The sequence below is a fragment of the Ceratotherium simum genome, chromosome 33 (genome assembly GCF_057802395.1).
Source record: "Ceratotherium simum simum isolate JZ-2026a chromosome 33, ASM5780239v1, whole genome shotgun sequence".
NCBI lineage: Eukaryota > Metazoa > Chordata > Mammalia > Perissodactyla > Rhinocerotidae > Ceratotherium > Ceratotherium simum.
In genome coordinates, this window is record NC_141932.1 from 31166709 (window position 1) to 31191421 (window position 24713).

Here is a 24713-nt window from a genome sequence, read left to right on the forward strand (position 1 = left end):
TAAGGATTGCCCTTGCATAGCAGAAGGGAGGCAGGACACGTCCTGCAAAAAGCTCCCCTCTCCTCTGGACCCTGTTCAGACTCTCCTCCCGGAAATTGCTGCTCTGTGACTGTTGGCAGTCTACATGGAGCTTCTAAATGAAAGATGGCTGGAGTAGACAAATCTGAAGAAACTGCCAAAAACAAAAGTAAACCACAAATTTCTTGAACTCCAAATTGATCCAGAAAATATAAGTCAAATTGGACATTTCCTTTCAAACTGGCTATTTTATGGACCCTAGCACACAGGTCATGTGAGCCCTTATTTGGAAGAAATCTGCCAGTCCAAGTCCCCTCCTATAGACAAAATCACCCTCCCGGGTGGGGATGGGAGAGTTGCCCAGCATGCCTCTGCCTGAATAAAAGGCTGGTATTTTTTATGACTGGCATTTTTTGTTCTATGAGAAGTTTTTTTAAAAACACAATGGAATAGGCAGAGTGGAGAAGACTTTCAGGGCAGTGAGCCCACTGTATGATAGTTTGTAGTGTCCCACACTACAGTGGTGGAGACGGCATCATGCATGTGTCCAAACCCATGGAACAGACCACACCAGGAGGGAACCCTCGTGGAAACGATGGAGGTTGGGAGATGATGATGTGTCAGTGTAGGTTCATCAGTTGTAACAAATATAGCTGTCTGGTGCAGGATGTCCAGAATGGGGGAGGTTGTGGGTGTGGGGCGGCAGGGGGTCAATGGGAAATCTCTGTACTTTTCGCTCAGTTTTTCTGTGAACCTAAAACTGCTCTAAAAAATAAAGTTTATTAATTTAATTTTTTTTTTTTAGTGAGGAAAATTGGCCCTGAGCTAACATCTGTGCCCATCTTCCTCTTTTTGCTTGAGGAAGAGTGGTCCTGAGCTGTCATCTGCACCTATCTTCCTCTATTTTGTATGTAGGACGCTGCCACAGCACGGCTTGATGAGCAGTGTGCAGGTCCCAGCCCAGGATCTGAACCCGCGAGCCCTGGGCCACCAAAGCAGAGCACGCGAACTTAACCACTACACCACCGGGCCGGCCCCAAGTTTATTAATTTTAAAAGAACATAAGGAAAACAAAAATGTAAGTGATCTAGTTATTGTAAATCTTATATTCCAAACAAACCCTAACTTGCATAACATAATAAAAAGTCCCTACTAAATAGCAATGGAGAGAGGTAGATCCTTTACTACGTCTGAGACTTGGAAAAATACGGACGTGCACAACGGTTAAGGATGCATTCCATCACGGCAGAGGCAAAGCTTGATGTCAAAAAAGAACACCGTGCCAAAATCTGATCGTCAATACCACTGAGGGGAACACGGGGACTCTTCCCTGCAAAGGGTCCTGGGAGGGAGAGGCCCTCCTCGGACAGATCAACCAAAGGTCTGGGTCAGCAGGGGCCATCGTCCCGCAGGAAGAATTCTCGACCAGCAGTCCCTGGGGCACGTTCAGGGTCAACACTCGACATCCACCAGCGAGACTGGGTTTCAACACTAACCCACAACCTGCCCAAATGTGCGTCTCCAGTGTTTTACTGTAGATGCTGCAAACTGAAAAAAATTTGCCACTTCTATGTTTTAGTTACTTGATATTCCCTTTATGGGATCCCAAGGTGACAATTCGTTGGTTTTTAGACTACACGATTGTCGGGTTATAAAGTACCTGTCCCAGGTTAGCTCCTTTTATAAAAAATCATTTTTATTAATATTGTACCACAGGCGACATGAAAATTAGCAGCAATTAAGGCACCTAAGCTTTGTCCCTTTCATCCATGACAAAAGGCCCAGGACTAGAACCTTCGTTGGGTTCAACGACATGAAGAGCAGGCATTAATACAAACACCAGTCTCACTGTTGGCCACGCTTGATCCAGGCACCACACCCTCGTCGTGCTTTACCTTTATGTCTGGGGAGCAGAGCTCCCGAGCAGCTGGGTCGAGATGAGAGCCAGGTGCGTGACTCCCACACCATCGCCCTTTCCTCCAGCTCACAGCGCCTCTCCAGCACAGGTGCAAGTCCAGAGCATTCTGACTGGCGACTCGAGAGAGAGAGTCTGGCTAATCTTGGCACTCAACTCTGGTAGAGAAGGTACTCTCCTCTGGGAGCAGAGAAGCAACCACTCACAGGCACTTGCCCGGCTGCACCATTTACAGCAAACAATTACCACTCAATATGGAAGAGGCGAGATGTCGCTGTTCTCCCGTCTCTTGCGGGGAGGGTGTGGTGGCAACAGGGGCATCGGGGAGGGACACTGAAGAAGGATCTTCCTCTGGTGCCGTGGAGCAGACATAAGAGATACACCTGGACCTGTCAAGTACCCGGGCATGTGTGTGTTGGGGGCAGAGAGGTAGCAGGGAAGTAGAGGTGGGAAGAGGGTTGTTTAAGGGAATCAGCGTTTACAAATGCAAATCCAGTAATTACATACCCACACATACACCTATCGGTAGTTAGACACCTAACTACCCATTTGCACACACAATTACCCAATTTGTATGGGTTCATAGTAGATAAGTAGGCAATAGGTGGGCACACCTGTTGGACTGGCTTCAGAAAATACAAGTAATCCTCTAATCTACAAAGGAGGAAATTAAATTCCTTTAAGGAAAGGTCTTGGACCACCAATTAGATGGATATCCCAGGTGTCTAGTGCACTCAAGGCCTTCGTTACACACATCCACCTCCAGTAAGAGTCTCCGAGTGTTTGCTGATCTGACCTCGCGGCTGCCACATTCTCATCCAAACACGCCTTTACCTGGCCTGCACCCCCTGTCCCCACCCAGCTCTCCTGGCAGACTCCCACTCAGCCTCCACCTCTGAACCAAAGGCTTTTCTCCCCACACTTGGTTCACACCTGCTTTCTCTCCATCTCCTCTTCCACTGCCCCTTCCAAACCACCACCACACGCCTGGGCTTCCACTGGTTTTCCTACTCCATCCTGCCCTTCAACAATTCTTCACATTACATAACAGCAACACATTACTTTTCAGATAGAGACTAAAATCCTTAAATGTCCACAAGGCCTACATGGTCTCCCCTCCAGCTCTCGCTCCAGCCCAGGTCACAACTTCACCTGATTCTCTGTCCCCAGCCCCACTGGCTGCCTTTCAGTCCTCAGATTCACCAACTTCCCTCAGCCACAGGGTCTTTGCACTGCTGTTCCCTCTGCCTGGAATGCTCTTCCCTGTGCTGTGCCTATTTAACCCCTACCTGAGATGCTGAGATTGCATCTTGACTGGTCCAAGTCCCTGGCCGGGAGGCTCTGAGACTCCAGACACCTCTCCCTGTGGCACTTGCCAGAGCTGTGACTTTGCATTTGTTCATGTGATCTTCTGGTGAATATTTGTCCTTCCCTCCAGACTGTCAGTGCCATGAAGGCAGGAATCGAGTCTATTTTTGCTCATCATCATATCCCCAGTGCATAGTAGGTCTTCAATAAAATCTTTGGGGATGAATGAATTACTGAGTAAGCATATGAATGAATGAATGAATTGGGCCCTCTTCCTTGATGCATTTGCTTGTGCTTCTCGTGTACCACCTGTATATTTACCATGGTAGTTGTTCTCATGGCTTCCTCCCTAATGAACTGTGAACATGATGGAGCAGGAACCTGGGCCTAGGGATGAAGTTCCGTACATGGTTGTTGAATGAATGAATGAATGAATGAGTGAATGGTGAACTCTTGTGACCCTCAGAATTGCTCCCATTCCTCAGCACCTGCAACTGACATGACTCCCTCCTACAGTTATCCCCAGAGACAGCTTCTCATGGTAGGTGTCATATATATTTGCTGCCTAGATAAATGAATTAATGCTATCATATTGTGCCATGCAGATAATACAAAAGTGGTTCCCAAAATGCCATTGAGTGCTTAGCATTCACACAATCTTACACATCCATCACAATAGTTTTATTTGAAGTTACCAAGCAATTTAAAAATTAAATGAGCATGCACCCTGTCATATTTTGATCTAACTATGCACTAATTTTCAGGACAGAGAAAAAAATAGTTAATTACTATTTTGTACCACAGTCCTCTCCTTCCTTCCACTGAAATGTAATGTAGTCAAATAAAGAAGTTACTCTAGCGCAATTTTCATCTCTGGAAATAAAACAGCACTTATAACTCTTTGTTTGGGAGTTTAATTTTAGCTCACTTAAGAGCAGTTATCTGATGTACTTGTAAGAACAGAGACACCCTAGGAAAATGAGGAATCGCACAGAGTCAGAGCATTGGCAGTGTCCCGTCCCGTCCAGAAGAGGAGGAGGCATCTGGGGATGGGCGACACAGAGTAACCAGATCACTGCTGGTCATGACTGGCCTGCAGCGCTTAGAGCAGGAATTTTACACCTTGGGCCTCCCAACCCCTCTCCCTACCCTCGAGATGTGGCCTTGCACTGTCTCCACGTGGGCGTGAGCTTCTCACGGCTAAATTTTGTGGTCTCCCTAATGAAAGCCCTGTGGTAGCTGCCTCCACTCTCCCTTTGTATTTTAGATTCAACCGCAAAATCTTCCTGCCCCCTTCTCCTCCGCCCCAGTGGACTTGTGGTTTCCTTCTGGTTTCCCTGCAAATTCTGGATGACACCCGTCGGAGCCCAGGGGCTCCCAGGGGAAGCCTGAGTTCCCAGGAGCGTGGGCATGGCTGAGACCTACCCGGGCTGTGGAAGTGGAGACAGCCCCCACCCCCTAGATCAGGGAGCCTGAGCCGCTTCCCTCCGCAGCCTCCAGACAGCAGGGACCCTCAGACCAGATGGGTCTTCTGAAGGCACACTTGCTGTCTGTCTCTCCTGGTACGCACTTCTCTGGGAAATCCTTAACCAAGTAGAGCCTAGAGGGAGAACATAGGCTTTATAAGACATGCCACATCAGCTAAATTCATACTGATTTGTCCTGGGGCACAATGACAAGGTTTAAGGTTACAGTGTCAGCAGTCTGAGAGACAATTACATTCTAGGACGGCTTGCGAAGGGCTGGCAGGGTTAAAATCGGAACGGGGGAAAGTTTGGCAGAAAAATCAGTTTCTAAGCGAATTAGAAAATGTGTTTCTTTTACCTCTGAGTTCCTTTACCTTTTTCTCTCTTTCTCTTTCTCAGGTCTGGTCTGTCCTGTGCTCTATCAGTCTTGATAGTTCAGCACTGAGGACAAGCTGCACCCCAAGCATTTCCAAGTCGAGGCTACCGGAAGAGATGGGAGCGAGGGGCCCCTCTGCACCTGGGATCAGAGATAGGCAAGCCCCTCCGTGGCCTCGTGTTTAGGAACTCCTTGGGGGCAAAACAGCAGAGACGCGGCCCTGGGAGGTGGATTCCGGGCCCGCTCAGAAGGACTGTCCTGGTATGAGCAGAGGCAGCGGCTGGGAAGTCTGCTTTCGCCTGAGGTTGAGGGGGATTCCCAGGCCCCCAGCAGGTGCTTCTGAAGGCAAACTTGGTCCCTAGTGAATACTCATTAATGCTGCCAGGGCCCAAGGGCATGAGCGCCTGAGGTTTATAAAGTGCTCTGGGGAGACGCCTTATAAAGCTCACAAGTGGGGGTTTGTGTTTACTCTATTCTGACAGGCGGCGGATGCTCCCAGGGTCTTGGTGCTAAGGGGGGCTGAGTGTAAGCATGGGGTGTGGGGAGGTCAGAGAGCTTCAGTCTCCCTGTACCTCCATTAGAATCCTCCAGAAAATGCACAGATCTCCCTGCCTCCTCCCGCCCTGCCCATAGGGATCTCTGGCTATGCCTGGGTGTTTTTAAGGGCCAGGAAGGACACTCCAGGCCCGAGGGGACTGGAGGCATGAAAGCCCCCTCCGACCTCGGGAAGACTGATCTCCAGGGGTGCTGCAGAATGTGGGGTTCCCTCTCAACGAGCCCGGCTGTTGAGTCAGGAACAGCGAGGGGGACCAGGGCAGAGGCTGGGGGAGCCTATAGCCTCGGGACATACCCAGGTCGACCCTCAGCCCCTCAGGCCGTTCCCTTTGGAGAGTTAAACTCTCATGTTCCACTTTCTCACATTAAAAACCTTCGACAGCACCGCATGCCCCATGATCCTTAAAGAGTTCATTTAAGGCCTTTGCTCGCACTGATTCAGGCTGCTTTTCTTCTTGCCCAAACCCTTTTCAGTCTGAGAGCTGATTAAAAGGGAGAGAAGAGAAGCCCCAGCAGTTCCCACTTTCTAAGTTCCAGTGGACACTAAGGCCAGCTGCACTCAAGATTAAAGTAAAGAAAAAAGCAAATTAGCAGGGTTCTCGCCTCTCTCTGCTCAACACAGTCTCGGCTCTGCTCAGCTCACCCCGAGGACACGGAGGCAGTGACAGGAAACGCACAGTGATGAGGACACTATCCCTCAGGGCAGGCGGCCCGGGAGGTAGTGTTCCCTTGACCATCCCTGCTGTCCTGCGCTGGATGTCTGGGGAGACACCTCAGGGAAGGAGGGAGGGCACACGGGGGAGGTGGGGCCTCAGCAGCCATTGGAGAAATCTCAGGGAAAAGACAGCAAACCGCGTGCCACGGGGCCTGGCCAGCCTTGTTTCCTCTCTGATTCTGCTGGAAACATCTTTTTCTAGAGACCTTTACAGCTTAACTTGGAAAATGTCACAACAATGCACTCAGCAGCCAAGTGGTCCTTCTGAAAAACAGAGGGCTGCAAGAGCCCACAGTCGCTATCTGCGATCTGTGTGTGCCAGCGGGACCTCTGTGCGCGGGGCAGAAACGGGAGGCGACAGGGAGAAAATCCAGGATTCAGGAGCCATCACTTATTCACCCAAAGGATGTTTACCCAGCCAGCACCTCCAGTGGGTCCAGTCCTGGGTCCAGCTTTCTGGTGACAAAGGCAGAGAGCCAGTCCACGATGAATTTCAGCATAATATGGTCCCTGGGGGGCAAATCATTACCCATCTTATCTGTACTGGACAGGTGGGAGATTTCTGAGCTGGGCAGTGTGGACAGATTCCCAGTGGGAAATATGCATCTTGGGCAAAAAGGAACTTTCTTTACAACGATCTTGTGCCAGAGTAGAGGAGGAGTGGGACCCCACCCATGATTCCCAGATCCAGCCGGGGCCCTGCGATCACCCTCCGAACAGGTGTTCACCCTCCAAGGAAGCCCTTCCCAAAAGGTTCCACACACGGGAGGATGGCCAACCACACAGGTGGCTTTCCGAAAAATCCCTTTGAGGGGAAGAGCTGCACAAACCAACCCTCTACTTGGGAGTCATAAAACCCGGCCTGGACTCTGCAGGGCGCATGGAACATGTGCAGAGTGGGCGCACACACTGGGTGGTCCCACACCCGAGGCGGGGAAACAGAGGGGCCCACAGGCAGTCTTGTGTTCTTGGCTCCCAGTGGGAGGAGCCTGGCACCTCCCTGCACCAAGAGAGGCAGGTGTGGGACTCCTCCTTCCCAAAGGACCGCCCATCCAGCCCTCAGACCTCTGCAAGGGGCCATGACTGCTTCAAACGGGAGACTTCCAGGAAGTGGACCCCCCTGCGGTCAGTCACTCACTACATAAATGTCCAATTGCCAGCTGTCCTGATGAAATCTGGAAGAGCCCATCACAGGATTTTAATCCTGGAATGTGGGGGAAATCCACAAATGAATCTCCACCTTCCCGTTGGCTACTGTGGACTAACCAGGAGAAAAGAAACTTCCACTCCACTCCAACCCTGAACAACCCTGAACAGCACAGCATGGTTTCTAAGGAACTGGTCTCTAGACAACAACCCCTCAGCCTCCCCAACACCCTCACCACGTAGTACACCCTCTCGGAGTTCAGACTCATTGAGCTGGATCTGCCCTGACGTGAAGACACTGGAGCAGCCCTACCATGTGACGGAGGGAGAAGGTGATCGTGGACGAGTCCGTGGGTGTCAGGGACTGCACCCCTCATACAGCACCCTGGATGGCAAAACCCAGGAAAGGCTACAGCTGGAGGCCACCACTGGACGCCAGACACCGTGGAGTGGAAACCCAGCCTTCCAGGGGACCCTGTGGGCTTGGGCAGTAAGCACTGCAGGGGAGACCAGGATGGCCCAAGGACCAGGGACCCCCATCAAGGCTTCTGCTGGGGGCCCCGAGGATGCCTCCCAGACCCCAGTGAGCATCCATGGAAGGCGCTTTATGTTAACTTAGGCAAAGTCGAACGACATTTCTCGCACCCAAGTCTCAGAGAGGAAATCCACGCATGCACTTTCCCTGGGGCCCCTGGGTGGGGCCATCCGTTGGCTCATGTGCTTTAACTCAGGTTGAACAAAAGATGCCACCGTGCGCTCTAATTCACTCGCCCGGAAAATCTTCCAGACGTTTCCCTGTGCCACCTCTCACCTCCTGTTTCTCAGCACCCACTTCCTGGCCAAATCAGCACTCTCACAGCCTCAGAGGCCTGGAAAGCTGAGAGCCACAGGGGGGCAAATGGGAAGAGGAAAGGGGACTCCTAAGGGGCCCAGCCCACCACCAGGCCCAGACAGTGCCTGGCCCCCCACACAGCCCCCTCTAGGGCCCAAACCCTGTGTCTGGGCTGGGTTTGCCAGGCCTCTGACCCGGTGTCCCGGTCAGGCGATGAGTAGTGTCCATGTGAGCATAGGGTTGAGAGGGCCATGACCTGGAGCCAGGCCCCCCAAGGACAACGACGGCACATCCCACCAGCCATTAGTGTCTGTAGCTTCTTTGCAAACAGGGATTAAGCAACAGAGGCAACAAATGTCCCTTTCTGTGAGCATTTGACCTTATCTGGAGTGTGTCATCAGCTTTGAGAGTCATGGCTTATGTCAGTGTGGGTGAAAAACGGCCTGACGGCTTCCAAATTGGGCTCGCTCTGCTCTCAGCAGCAGATGTAACCGCGCCTGCGGTAAGCGGCAATAAATGGTTTGGAAAGAAGCGGTGGGTCCCTCACTGCCGTCAGCCCCGGGAGGGCCGGGAACAGGCATCTCTCGAGCACCTCCCTACACCAGCCTTGATAAATGGCGTCCTCCGGGCTCAGCCCACAGCAGCCAGGGGCTGCCGGACCTCAGGCTCGACTCCAGAGCACTGCTCAGAGCCAGGCTGCGGCCGGCGGGGTCCCTTCCCGGGTCATCAGCTGTTTCCTTCAGCAGCTCACAGCTGAGCACCTGCCTTCTCCCATGTGCCCGGTAACTTGCAGGCTTCTCTTTGGTACCACTGTAGGCCTGGGCAGGTGCTGAGTAGAGGGCACAGGAGCCTGCGAGTGAGGGCAGGCCTGTGCCATGGGTCAGGGGAGGGCAACGTACAAACAGTGTTCTCCCTTGACAGACCACCTCTTCTCCGGTCTCCACTGACGCTTCCATCACGTGCCACACAGACCGACTCCTGCGTGCACGCGGCTTCCTCCAGCATCTTTTTATCAGAATCTTAACACGCAGATGTCGACATGCTGTCTTAAAAACTGTTGATAGAGTGTGACTTTGGATAAGCCCTCAGAAGCAGTCCCCTGCTCACATGCCACCAACCCTCTGTCACTGTTCCACTGTGATACAAGTGTTTGGTGAGATGCAGGACGCATTTCCAAGTTTCTTCCACCAAAAACTGTTCCTGAGAGCCTAAAAATAAACACCTGATACCTACAGCCCTGGCTGTGTGTGGGGCACTGCTCTAGGAGTCTACAGATGTGAATGTCAGCAGACACTGGCTGAGGACCCACTACGTGTCAGGAGAGACGAGAGGCAGGAGGGGTAGACATTCACACAGGTAACAGAGACCTGAACGCTCAGCTGAGGGAGGGGCTTGCTCCACCCAGTGCAGGGAGAGAGGGCTTCTGTAGGGAGGTCACTTTTCAGCTTGGTCTTGGAGGATGAATAGGAGTTTTCTGGGGAGGGAGGAAAGAAAGATAAGTGGCTGACTTTCTAAGACAAGGAAATAGCACATGCAAAGGCACAGAGAACTCAAGGGCCTTGTGTATCTGAGGAATGGCGAGGTGCTCAGTGACAGAGAAAAGAGGTGACAATGAGGAGGGGAAGGGCAGGGAGTGGGAGATGACGCAGGGAAGGTAGGCTAGGACCAGATGGTGAGGGGCCTTGGATGCAATGCCAGCTGACAACAGAACACTCTGGGCCACATTTTATCAAAGACTAAGTTAGGACTGGGACAGAGAAACAATTCCATGTGATCTCTGAGAATCGTTTGCCAGCTCAGTGACCTGGGGAGTGCCATTCACTCGGCCATCTCCATTGAGGTCCTACTAAGCACATGATGCTCTGCAGGGCCCATGGCTCCACCCAGCTAGGGATACAGAGCAACAACACGAAAGAATCCCAAGGCAGTACCTTCACTCTGAGTTCAGACAACAGGAGAGGCTCGTGAGGGAGGTGGAGTTGCGTCTGGGCCTGAGTCTAGGAAGCTGGGGAGAAATGGGTACAATACCAGTAGAAGGAACGGTATAAGCCCAGGCGTGGGCATGGACAGTGTGTGGTGCGCCCAGACCAGCAAGAAGGCAGCTTGCCATGGAGGGGTCTGTAAGAAGGCTAAGGATGCACAGTGGGGACTAGTGCAGAGAAGACCTTGAAAGCCAAGTTCAGATGGTAGAACTCTATCTTGCGGGTAACCAGGAGCCCCCACCGCATTAGGAACTACAAACAGCTGGTAGGGAAGTTGGGGAGACTGATGATGACAGCACAGCAGAATATAGCCAAGAATGACCAGGGCAGGAACCCAGCATCATAACCAGGGTACTGGCTGGGTTACCCAGCTCACAGGAAAGGCCCATGAGGACACCCAATAGGAGACTACCCCCTCCCTGGAAGTGGCACTGTTTTCCAGGATGGGTGATACCCTAGGCAGGCTGCCCCTGCCCCCTTCAGTCACCACCACCACTATGACCCCATCATCACCTCCCTCAACCTCTGGGCAGTCACCAAACTCCACCATCCTCTCTTCCCTCCTCCTGTCCCCTTCCCTCCCAGATGCTCCTGCCCTTGCAAGGCCCTCTCCTCCCTTTCCCACCTCCAGCTACAGAGCCCACCTTTCCTTTCCACCTTTCTAACTACCACTCGGCCCCTATCCAAACACACACCTCCTCTCCCAGTCCCCACAGCACTGCATGAGGATGAACTTTTGACATTCACACTCCACTCAGATTTACGGTCTCCGTGTACCTCTCGGCTCCTCTGTGTCAGGATCCACATCCATGACTGGAGACCCTACGGCGCCCAGTGCAGGCCTGGCCCATGAGATCCTTCAACAGTAAAAGCACTGTGACAGGGCCGGCCCGGTGGCATAGGGGTTAAGTTCACACGCTGCACTTCAGCAGCCCAGAGTTCACGGGTTTGGATCCCAGGCGCGGACCTACCCACTGCTTGTTAAGCCATGCTATGGCTGTGTCCCACATACAAAAAATAGAGGAGGATTGGCACAGATGTTAGCTCAGGGCCAATCTTCCTCACCAAAAAAAAAAAAGTGCTGTGCCTCCACCCCGTGCCATCCACTAGGGTGGTGTGTCCATGAGAGGTCCCCGGCCCTGTCCCCTGTTCACCGCCACGCCCCCATCACATGCACAGTCTGTGGTCCACAACGGACACTCAGTCAGCACTTTGAGGAAGGAAGGGAAGGAGGGAGGGAGGGAAGGAGGGAGGGAGTAAGGGAGGGAGGGAGGGAAGGAGGGAGGGACGGAGGGAGGAAGGAAGGAGGGGGAGAAGGAAGGGAGGCAGGGAAGGAGGGAGGGAAGAAGGAAGGAGGGGGAGAAGGAAGGGAGGGAGGGAGGGAAGGAGGGAGGGAGGAAGGAAGGGAAGGAGGGAGGAAGGAAGGAAGGAGGGGAGAGAAGGAGGGCAGGAGGGAGGGAGGAAGGAAGGAGGGGAGAAGGAGGGAAGAAGGGAGGAAGGAAGGAAGGAAGGAGGAGGAGAAGGGAGGGAGGGAGGGAGGGAAGGAGAGAGGGAGGGAGGAAGGAAGGAAGGAAGGGAGGACAGGGAAGATAAAAAAACAAGGATGAGTGAGTCAGTAGCAGTGGGCAGCGGGGCTGCAGGAGTGCCCATGGCTGAGGCCGTGCCCGTGTCCAACTGGCAGGGTGGCCAGCAGGGGGCAGCTGCCTCCCCAGTGTCTCCTCAGCGTTGTTTAGTGCCCAACTGGGGCAAGCCCCAGGCCTAAGCGAGGGGCAGGTCTACCTTGCTTGAAGCAGTAGGTACAGACCTGAAAACTTGAGTTGCATTCATTGTTTTTAGGGGAGGAAAAATGTATTTTATTCCAGATGCACAAGAGTAAGTTGGCAAATTCTGAGGATTTCCATGGGGAATTCTTTTGAACAAAGAAGAATGGCTCCCTAATTTATGTTTGATAAATGATGATTTCCTATACCAAATTTCCTTAACACAGCGAGCACCCAGATGTTCTGAAGTCAGAGCCACCACAGGGACATGCACGCCTGTCATCACCTCCAGCCCCACCAAAACCCCTCACACCGCCTGTGGTCCAGTGCATTCCACCTCTGCCGCACTTCCTTCCCCACCACTGATCCCATCTGAGTGATGCATTAGTAACCTACGTGGCACCAGAATCATGCCTTTAGTTTTCACACAGGACTTCCTTCTTAGAAAAAAAAAATTCCCCGCCCACATCCCATCCACCAAAAGTATACTTAATCAATGAAAAAATTAACTGTATCCCTAAATAAAGAAGTGTAGATATTTTCTTTACAGTGCTTTATTAATTTGTAAATACCATTATTGAATTTTTGAAAGTTCTAATTTAAATGTATTGATCTATTATTGTTTTGTAGATTTTCCACCCAAATGTCTTGGAGGAAATGAATGGCTAACACTGGACCACTGCAATCACAGAAACTTTGCCAAACCATAAAAGAAGAGCTTTGCACTCATGATGTGTAAGGAATTACATGGTGTCCAGTCCACAAAGCTGAAATGTTTATGCTTCATTCAAACTGGACAACTTTCTTTTAATAACTGTGTTGGTAGCCTAACATGGAAAAAGGGACGAGAGCACAGAGTTCTTTGAGGGCAGGTGGCAAGGGCAGAGAGCCACCAGCAGGAAGTGAGTAAACACATCAACCAATATGGGAACAAAAGAAGGTCCATTTTACTCAAAATGTCTCGCATGGCCATTTTGATGAGATTTAAAGCAGGGAATGAAAAGCATTCTCCTCTCCCTGCTTGCTCTCTTCCAACAAAAGAATTTAAATAAGGAATATTTCCCCTGTAATAAACTTCATGGGAATTTATTCAGCAATGCTTTGATACATTAAAGATATTTGGATGGGGGTGCAGAGGCCGAGAGATCAAATAAAAGGGCCTGTATATATCAGTCAGGTCACCTCCGTCTCCCTACAGACCTGGAATGTTCGTATCCCTCTCCCTGTGCCCTACCACCATCCTCTCCACTCACTCCCCCATCATCCACACAGCAGCTGATTTACAACTGAAATCACATCACACCACTCCCCTGCCCAAACCCTTCAAGGCTTCCCATCGCCCTGGGAATCAGCCCCTTGCCCAGCCTACAAAGCCCATGGACCTGAGTCACCCTCCACCATGGCCTCAGCTCACCATGTCTCTCCCTGCCGTCCCTGATGCTCTGGCTCCAGCTCCTCCAGCACACCTATCCTATTCCCACCTCAGGACCTGTGCCCCCACGGGCTCCCCTCCATGGATGCCTGGCTCCATCCTACTCTGCAAGTCTCCCATCAAAGGTCACTTCCTCAGGGAGGCCTCCCAGGACTACCCCACCTAACTGAGGCATCCCTCCCTGTCACACGATCCTCCTTTGTCCTGCTCATGTATCTGTTGGCTGTGTAGCCTCTGCCCCCCACTCCTCTCCCCACTGAGAATTTGAACAAGGACCACGCCTGGCACCCAGTCCCTAGCACAGCGCCTGGCACATGGCAGATGAAGAGAAGCATTGATCTAATCAAGAGAAACGGGCTGGCTTTGGGGGCAGGACTTGTGCTGGCTCTGTAGAAACATGTGTGGAGCACCCTGGGGGACACGGGACAGGTCCTGCTGAGAAGCAGCTAGACAGGATTCTTCCAGAAAATGGCCCCATCCCGCCCTCATGAAGTTGCTCTTCCAGGGGAAGCCAGAGCTCCGTGATGCTCACTCCCAGTGCCTTAGGGCTTAACAGCTGAGGGCACAAGATTTCTTCTGGTCTGGAGTGCTCACGGCTGAGGCCACAGCTGAGTTTTCCTGCAGAGTTTGAGATAAATCAGTGGAGTCACTTTTGAATTATAGAGCGCTAAACAAATTAATATTGATGACTCCTCAATGTCTCACCTCTTTTTGGACACTCCTAACTCAGACTCATTTGGTCTCAAAGCTTCTTAGGTAGGGCCAACCCCTGCATTCTTAGGGGTTGGACAGACCTGGCTGGGGGCATAACGCGGGGCAGGCCACACTCCCAGGGGGGCCCACGTCCGGGGCTCACATCGCGCCTCCGAGGTGATGCACAGAGCTTCCTGCGAAGTTGAAGCTCAAGTGCGGATTTCTGTGCAGGTCGCGGGGTGCCTCAGGCTGGCTACTTAGGGGTACATTGGCCTAACTGGGCCATGTAAATATGGCACAAAAGGCTGACTGCTGACCCAAAATTTCTATTTTCAGGAAAAGGCCCTCCTGGTAGAATGCTGTCACCCCTGGGGCTACATTTTCTGTTCACTTCCACTTTGGGGTCTTCAGCACAGCCCCTGCTGGAGCTGCTCAATGCAGGAGGCACGAAGAGTGGTATGTCCTCCGTGGTGGTGGGCCTCGCTCTGAAGGCCCCTCTCCACACTGACCAGCTCGGCGACCTTGGCCAAGTGACTCCACCCTGTGGCGCTGAGCACCCTCACCGCCAGAGACCGTTCCCCAGCCCTCCCTCAGGGCCGCTGGCAGGACTGAATCAGGCAGGGCAAGTAAGGCGGTTAGCAGGCGCCGGCACAGAGAAAGTGCTCTGTCACCAGCGGTCGCCGTTAGCCCCAGGCCGGCGGCAAGGGCTCTTCGAGGCTGAATTCAGCATCATTTTATCCCCCTCCCCTGCAGCGTCTGCTGCAGCCCTGCGATGACACATCCTAGGGCGCCGCTCCCCTTCACTCACCCCGCCCAGCGCCAGGCAGCCAGCAGGGGCCCCTCTCCTCATCAGCCCTCAACCCCCTTTTCTGGTCTTCACCCCAAAACTCCTCCACCCTTCGCCCTCTCTGCCTCCTGGCAATACGACACGTTCCTGCCCCATCCTCCTTCCATATCATTTGAACAAGAATCCACTTAACAGAAAGTATTTAACAATTTATTTAATTAAGTTAAAGTAGCCCCATGACCAGCTCAGGCAGAAGGGGCTCCACGGAGAAGACACTTGGCCATACTTGGAGGCCGTCATTGTCTCGTATCACCGTGATAAGGCCACACAGGACACAGCTCAGGTAGCTTTCCCTCCTGCCCTGGCCTGGGGCTCCCCACACGGGGACATTCAACAGGTGGACCCATGAGCACCCAGACAAAGGAGGACTGGGGGCATTTTACTCGTATCTTTCCACAATATTGTGTAAGCTCCATGCAAAAGAATACGCAAACTTCAAAATAGCTCGTTTGGGAAAGAAAAATAAAAGCAACGGTCTTAACATCTCAAATCACACTTACAGGAGGTCTTCCAAGCAGCTGCTCATATGTAATTTCCAACTGTCCCCGCCCGCCAGGCACTGGATGGGGCTGGAGTCACTGCCCCTCACCACGCCCCTCACCAGGGGACTCTGGAGTACAGAGACCCTCCAGGGGGGTCACTTGGCACCGACAGACGGGACCCAGACCTGCCTCCCTCCCGCCCCTGGCACAGCGTTTCGCACACAATAGGCACTGGGAGGTCAGGGAAGCTGGAGGGAACAACTTCGGAACAGGAACTCTGCCCCGTGGGAGGTCAAACGACAGGCCGTTCAGCCCTCCACACGGGCACTAGAGAGATCCTTCTTCTCTTGCCCACAAGAAAGCTCCTCCGTGTGGGCTCTTCTCCGCTGTCCCCTCCTCCCCACCACTTCATCTGCTGCCCACTGAGAGCAGAAGGGACCAAGGCTGGGGCAAGGTAGGGGATGGAAAGAGGGAGGAAAAGGCACAGACCTGGGGGGCCAGAACTGGATCTAAAGGGGAACCTCAAAGAGTGGCCTGAGGGTTCCCACCATCTCAGAAGCAGTCAAACCTCCCCAATCCAGTGCCAGGAGTGTCAGTCGGGAGAGTCAGAAGACACAGAACATCGGAGGGGTGTCAAGGAGGGGACAACAATGGGGTCGGTAAACACTACTTTGCTCTTTTTAAGAACCCCCCCATAGCCAACTCCATGTCAGCACAGGGAAGGCAGGACACAGGTGCTCTCAGACCACCTCAAAGATGAAAGAGTCTCAGCAGGTCAAAGCCCTTGTGTAAGGCACATCGAGGTTGGAGACAGGGCTGAAGTTAGACTCCAGGTGTCTTTTCTCCTGGCCCCCAAGGATGCAGTCAGAGGGGCATGGCCACAGGAGTGGTTTGGGCACCGAAGAAACCACACAACCACTTCCCTAAGTGGGGCTCAAACAAGGACCGGCCAGGACCTTGCCACATCCCGAGCCTGGAGGGGCTGCTGGCTTCCCCCGAGACACTGAACCTGTGCCCCTCTCCCTGGGCTGTTGTTGCACCACCCCGTCTGGAGCCCTCTTATCCACTTCTCTGCCCCGCATCGGGCCACGTCAGGTCTCTCGGTGACAGTCTCAGAGAACCTCCATCCCCTCCAGTGCCCCTATCTCAGGGTGGCTGAGGACTGTGAGCCCACAGGGCACGACCCGGCTGCCTCGGGCTCGCCACGGATCCCAGGGTCGGCCAGGGAGCAGATGCCCACAGATGTCTGTTGGCCGGCTCGCCCAGCGCCCACTGTGTGTCGGTCACTATGCCAGGTGCTGAGTACGGCAGTGACCACGCCAGCAAGGCCCTGGCCTCAGGGAGCGTGAGCTTCACCGGGGCGGGGGGAGGGGGGGGCAGGAGGTAATCCACTGAGCAAGTGAAGACAGCAATTCCAGCAGGAAGTGCGAAGAGGACACAAAACAGGACAACGTGAGAGTGACTGAAAGGGGACACTGGATGGGTAGAGTGGTCAGGGAGGACTTTCTGAGGAGGGTACAGTGGAGCTGAGAGCCACATGAAGATCCGAAGAGCGCAAAGCCTCCGAGTTAGCCGCCACTAGGATGACACCGTGCTCCTGCCCTGCTCTGGGCCATCACCCACTCTGTCTCCTAAAGCAAGACCTCTGAGGGCTAAATGCAACTGGAACGCCCAGCACGGAGCACTCAGTAGGTGCTCAGCAAGTGCTCAGTAGAAATGGGGCTGTGCTGCCCTGGGCCTGTGAGGGCCCAGCCCTGTTATCTGGTGTATAGTAACGGGGAAAGGGATGTCGGACGCAGAGGCACACACGTGCTCACATCAGAGACCCCCACTGCCTCTGGAGCCTACAGACAAGTCCAAAGACAAGGCAAAGACACAGAGACTGGGGGTCAGGAGTGGAGAGCCACCAGCTCCATCAACACACAGGTGCATATGGTGGAGGATGCCATGGCCCGGACCACAGACACAGGGCACTGGACACTTTTTCAAGGACAACGGGCCCACAAGGAAACCTCGACATCCAAGGAGCCACTGGAGGGTGAGGGCCTGAGGGACAGAGGGCCACATAGCCCACCTCCCGCCACCAGAGCACAAGCACACACAGGGGCCACACTCACATGGAGACAAGCACAGCCACATGCACTCACTCATCACACACCACTCACACTGACACATACATATGGCTCTCACTTGTGGTAGCTACACGCACAGATCTCAAACACACACACATGAGTATGTGTGCACAGTCACACTCGTACACATGCATCCACATGCACACTTGTACACACATGCACACCCACGCACACAGCTCTCACATACACACCCATAATGCCACAAGCACTCAAATATGCACACACACAAAGCAAACACTCATGAACACATACATGTGGTCACACACTCATGCACACTTACACACATTCATCTACTCATGCTCACACACCCACCACACACACACACACCCACACAGTCAAGCCCACCCACTCTCACACCTGCACACACATTCGGAGCACACCCACGCATGGACACCCACCTGCACACACACACATGCTCACGCACAGGCGCAGGCCTGTGCAGTCTAAGGGGTGAGCTCCCCGGCAGAGGAAGCGAGGAGGGCGCAGGCCACGGCTGGGCTGGAGCCCCGGGCCGGGGGTGGGTGCGGGGGGGCGTGCTGGGGTCCCGGCCCGTGCGCTCCGGTGCGGCGAGCGCGCAGGTAGCGGGAGCCCCGCGCCGCGCCCCGCCGGTGATTACCCCGCGCCAGCAGCTGTCTCGGCGCGGTGACGGCGCCGTAATTGATCTCATTATCTCCCCCTCCGAAGGTGAAGTGCGGCCGCTCGGCGGGGCCGGGCCGGCTGGCAGGCGGCGGACCGGCGGGGGCAGCGCTCGGCCCCGCGGCCGCAGCACCACCGGGCGCGCCGCCAACGAACGCAGGCGGCGGGCTGCGGTGCGGCGGCCCTCGTTGCCGAATACCGACGTCGCCGTCAAACACCCCGGGCCCAGGCGGCGTCTTCGTCATGCTTTCCTTTGTCACTCCCACCGTCCTAGGTAATTATGATGAACGCTATTATGTCCAGTTTCCCCGCACCTTCCTCCCTCCCACGCGCGGCCCGCTCTCCGGCGCTGCCCTCCTTCTGGAACCGACGCCGATGCTCCTCAATTAACCCTCGGCCGGGGCGGCCTGCGCCTGAATGCGCGCCCTTCCGGCGCGGGCGCGGGGCCAGCCTCGGTGCTCCCAGGTCGCCGCCGCCGCCGGGCCATGCCGCTGCCCCTTTCTCCCTCCCAACTCAAACCCTCCCTCCCCGGAGGAGAGCACAGAAACGGCCCGAGGAGTTGCAGGAGGGGAAAAAAAATAGGAAACACTCAGTTTGCTGTGTTTTCCTTGGGTTTGTTTTCTTGCCAAAAAAATTACCCTCTTTGTCTTTGCGCACAAGAGGCAATGCGGGCACCTTCTGCTGGGCACCGAGACGGTGCCAACGTGCCTTTCTTAAGGGCGGCTTCTGTTCCCTTTCTAGCCTCACCAGATAGATTTTTAACATAAAAAACACTATATTTAATTGGCTATGGATCTCTGTTCTCTTAGCACTACTGGATATCACAGAAAACACATTAGTACAGAGCAATTAGTGCGATGGCAGTAAACAACTAAGGCACTATTAAGCTGTGGGTGATTAAATAGTATTACTTTTTATTTTTTATGGTGCTAGACTAAAAGATGGAGGAGATTTAAAATATATATTTCCATTAATATTAATATAAAATATAAATAACAGGTGTCTTCCACTTCTTCTTAGGGGACAATTTATACCCAGCACTTCAATCTATAGAGAGCTACTCTTTTTTTTTTTCCCTAATGAAAAAAATCTCTTTATACACTCCGGGGCAATATTTCTTATCTTCATGCACCCGGATATTTAAGCAGAAATATTATTTAATTGGAGTTATGGAGTCAGGCGAAATAATGCCCATACCTATATCACCATAAAAAATAAAATAAAGCTTCCTTCCAATTGAAATATACTCCATCATCTCTATCTTTTCAATGAGGGAGTCAAGCATTCTGTGATCAGTTGACTGCAGGCCTGGGCAAACGGGCAGGCAGTGGGCGGGCTGGGGCTGGGTGGGCTGCAACTTGCTCCAGGCCCACCCTAGCCCAGCGCCCGCCCGTGGCAGCTCAGGCCGCTCTCCCTCCGCGTGTAGATCATCCTCGCCGTGCTGGCACATCTTTTCCTCGGCATCTGATTAAGTTAACAATGTGCTGCTATTTGCATGCAGATTTGCGGGGCTTTCTCTCCAGCTGCTCCCAGAGACTTGGTCTTTCTCTGCGTAGTGATAGCACATCAGTCCCTAAATGCAATCTTTGTCAGACCCAGGTGTGCTCTCATTGAGGATGCCTTCGTTCCAAGCAATTTTTCTTTCTGTAGCATTTATAAGGCTCTATTATAGTATAGCCACATCTGGAGGAAAATTCTCCTATTAATTATATACTTTTACCGCTAGGAAGACAAATTCTAAAAGATACCAACATTTTTGTTGTTGTTGTTCTTATCTCTTTGACAGCCTGCGTTTTATTTTATTTTGTTTTGTTTTTCCAGGCATTTCAATATTTAAAGAGCCATTAAGCAAGGGAGGGGGTTGAATTTCTAGGAAAACAGAAACAACAGACCTAAAATCTTAGTGTCAGCCCTCCCTTACCTCAGAGCCCAGCAAGACACCAGCTGAGGCCTTTCTGAAGGCCTTGGGGCTGAGCATGGGGCTCAGGATGGGGGCCAGAAAGAGTTCTGTTCTGCTGGAATTAAAAAAAAAAAAAGCAAGTGCTATTAACCTTTAACCTCGACTGCTCCCAGGTGGACACTTGCTCACGTCACCAAACACCAGACAATTTGATTCCTCCACAGTCCAAAAGCAGAACCAAATTGGATCAGCATGGTGACCCAGATGCTGTGTTTTCTTTGTGGGGTGGAGGGTAATTTTTCAATTAAGTTTGAGGTAGATTGAAAGAAAAATCTGGAGCTAAGTATTCATTCTCATTTTTCAGAAAGAGGCAAGAAGCTTTGCCCAAAGAGTCTGCAAGTTACTTTAGAGCCAGGTGGGGTTTTTGTTTTGGTGGAGTTTTTTTGCTTTTGCTTTTTTAAAATCTCTTTTGGTATAGTCAGATCAGATGGTAGTGGGAGGATGGATAGAATTAAGCTGCAATGTAGGAAAAGTTTTAACACCTGAATGGTCCCTATCTGAATTTATGATACATTTACAGTGCTAGCAAATGTAATTTTTGATTCAAAAATTCTTTTACAAAGGGATATGTACTGTGTGAACAAGAGTGTGTGTGTGTGTGTGTATGTGTATGTGTCCTGTGCTGGGAGGCTGCACATACATACAAAGAAAGCTGAAATACTTTGGGAACAGGGAAAATCGAAATGGAATCGTTTTCACTTCAAGCCAAGCTCTACCAGGTAAAATCCAAGCAGGTTTTGGCCACTTAGTCCAGCTCCTATGACAACAACGCTGACACCATCTTCTCCTCCTGTCTCTAAAGCTGGCATCAGACAGAACGCGGGGCTGTGTCCCTGCAGTACCAGGGGCGGCTCCCGGCCAGCCACACGTGAGCAGGGAGATGACACAAGAGGGGCCTTTCTGAGTCCGGCCTAAGTTACTGCTCCAGCCACTAGCTGCCCCCTCACTGTGCCAGCCCCTTCCCTCAAAATGCCCAGGGCTTTTCTCTCTCCAGCCAGAGATGTCTGCAAGCAGACAGAGGTCAGAAAGTCCCCACACTTAGGGTCCATCTTTGGACCACGCTTCAGCCTCAGTTTCTTCAGCTCTGAAATGGGAAGAACAAACCCTCCCCCCCAGTGGTTGTAGCATGCATGAAGGACTGTGAATCATGGTCTGAGTATAGACGATAAATAAGGGTAAAGTTTACTGAGATTATTCTTCCTTATGAATTAGCTGCTCTTCCCTCCCCTCAAGGAAACAAGCAGCAGATTCTGGGTCCGTGGCACTTAAGAATCTATGCATTTTTAAAAAATATTTGTAGACAAATAATGCAAAGAGAAAGAAGTCATTTTTTAATTTGACCCTTTTGGGGCCACTTGCCTTTTAAATCCTCTTGCTTGCTGGCCTCCCAGCCCCCCAGATACCCTCCTGCAAAAATAGAGCAGGGAGACAGATGCAGTTATACTGGATTACATCACTGGATAGCATGTGGCATGGAGGGGAGAAAAAAATAAGAAAAGACAAATGACATTTTGCTGCTATAGTGTGCTATTTTAGTGGTGATGGCTTGACTTTTGGCCCAAACGCATATGCCAATGGCAAGGCTAACTCCAGGGACTCACAAAAAAGAATGTGTGTTCACAGCTGTACTGTACACCAATACAGATTACATGTTTTCAGTGCTGCGGCCACAACAGAATGCTAATTAACATACTGGAGTGATGAGAACGGCTGCAGGGGCCTTATTGTTCCATTATTTCATGAAGCCCAGCTGCCTTTGTTTATGTCACTTATCCTCTCGTGCCACAGGTTTTTACTCCAAAAATACTATCCCAATACAACGTTAATATTTAAAAAACAGAGAGGTGGCAGATTGTCATTTTTGTGTCAGTCTCAAACTGCAGAACTGTTAAGCTGTTCTGGTTCGGTATTTAGAAATAATTTAACAGCCATATTCAGACACCGCCTGCATTCTAACATAATGGCTGAATACTTGAACCAAGCAAATGCATAACTATCCTGACATCACTTATGAGATTTAGATTGGTCAGTTAATGGAAGTCTTTACCAGAATCAATACCATAACAGCTTCTTGAAATGAACGTGATTTTTTACACGGAGTGCTGCAAACAATAACTACAGAAATGTACTACCTTTGTACCCGGCACAAAGCAGCGAAGATGCAAAATTAAGAAGCAATTACATTTTTGCAAACTAATATTCCAGTTGATTATTAAAAACAAACACTTTCAAAAATATGTACTTATCGTTAAATAATTGGAGACCATTAATACCCCCCTGCTCCTGATTAATCATTTTTTTACACTTTTTAATAGCTGTTTCACCTACTGGCTACATTATCAGGTTTCTATTAAGTATTGATATTGATGATTGATGTAACAATGATTAAATAGAAAGCCATATTTAGAGCTTGTTTTTTGGTAAATAATTTTCATAATCCTCATTCAAGAGAATACTGTCTGCTGGCTAAATTAGTTTTTTTTTTTCTTGTGCCTGGATTGTGCATAAAAGTGACATTCTATAAAATACAGGTTTCCTCAAATAGTGTTCCACCAGCAATCTATACATTCTACAGTAATTTGCAATCACGGTCAGGGAAAGCTGTTGGCTGGAGCCCAAAATGTTTATGGTGCATTGCTTTCCCCAAAGAACAAAAACACCCTGGAGTTTTATTTCAGATTTCCCTAAATGCGCCTTTATTGACACCAGGTACGATAGTTGGGGAAATACGTAATACCCCAGCACAGACGCCATTCAGCCAGAGTCATAAATTAAGTTAGAAAAGATTTCCCCTAAAAAGTGTAGCACTCCACTAATCAAAGCCACACTGTCGCTCAAGAACTCCACATCTTCCCAACAGCCAATTGAGTGAACAAGCCATAGTTGCTTTTTAACGAGTTTAACTGGTAATCTCAGATAAATGGAGAACTGCTTGAAGTGTCTGTCTTCTCAAAGGCAGTAATGAGAGGATTTAGAGCATTCTGCATCCCGAACTGCATATAACCGAGAGAATGCCACAGGTGTGTCACCACCTACCATGGAGTGCTTGCTCAGCGATGGCCATCCCCCCACTGTGGACACGACATAGATTTTTTTTAATTGGATCCAGGAGCTAGCTAAATTATCCAACTGCTCTGTGCTTAAGCCCCCAGCTAGCTTATATACCAATAATAATAAACTTTCCATAATAGCAGCTCAGCCTATTACTGTTGTTTTCTCTTAACCTAAAAGTGGAACCACTTTATTCTGATTGCAGCCACTGAAGAAACTCCTGAATTGGTTTCCTACTAAAAGATTGCTCAAGAATTACAGAAGGGGTCCAGGTAAGAAATATTCAATTACACATGCACATATTTTCATAGGGGAACCTAAGATAGTATGGTACCCAGAGAAAAAAATGTCATAATTCATCCTTTTATCATTTGTGGGAGACTTTTTCCTCTTCCTTTATAATGTCTGTTTACCAGGACAAAGCGCCAGCCAGTCATGTCGCATCCTGGGGCAGTGGTACAGCCTACAGGGCTGCCCCATCCCAGACAGTCGGACTCAATCGGATACAACTTCAGTTTGATCCTCTACATGTAATGCATTCATGTTTAGTTTGCAAAAATGAAATACGAGCCCTGTGCTGCCATTCTGAACATCAGAAAAGTGTTAAATTTATAAATAAGAGATCAAAATCCTTTAGTGGGCAGAAATAATATCTTCAAACTAAATACATGGTTCCACCATTTAGACATATTTTTAACAATCTTAATCCCACTTAAACTTTGAGAAAACTCTATTGAAAATTTAACCTTGTGCTCTTGAAGCTGAAACTGATAAAACTTAATAGCAACAAGGCAGTGAAACACTAATAAACTCATTATAGATCACATAAATGGGATGTCTGCCTGGCTGCCAGACAGCACACATAAGCAGCTTCAGTTGCAAATAGCAGAGGCAAGCAAGGTGGTGGGGATGTCTGTGTGGACAGTTGGAGGGAGAGGATTCAGTAACACTTCACAATAAGTTTGCTAAATTTACTTGATTAGGCAGTTCATTTAGAAATTTCAGATGCTAATTATAGGTGGGTGCAGACAAGCTGGTATGGAAGAATGCGTTTTCCTGAGGCCTCAGAGCCACATCAGAGCTCACTTGCAGAATGGATTCCGAGCCCTCAAAGCCCCTGCCACGTGACTCCCCTTCCCCACATGGGGTGAGCTGCTGAGGAAACAGCTTCTGCCAGGTCCCCTCCCTGGGACCCACTGGCTTCTCCCCAGCAGGAGCCATGGAATCACCCTGAGAGTTGGTGAGCACCAGAGGCTGCTCCTTGAGGTCTACTTGCCGAATTCCGACACACGTGTTCGGTTTGGCTCACGTGGCAATTTAAGGAAAACGTGTAAGAGTTGTCAACTTGCAAAAACCGGCTGAGTTCCATATAAAAGTCCCGATTTCTGACTTCCCTTTAAAAATCCG

At 51.0% G+C, this 24713-nt stretch overlaps 1 protein-coding gene across 2 annotated transcripts in view; it reads right to left on the minus strand.

Annotated features, from left to right (window-relative positions):
• ZNF536 (zinc finger protein 536) overlaps positions 1–24713 on the minus strand; it is a 171464-nt gene that overhangs the window by 134237 nt on the left and 12514 nt on the right. The window lies entirely within an intron of this gene.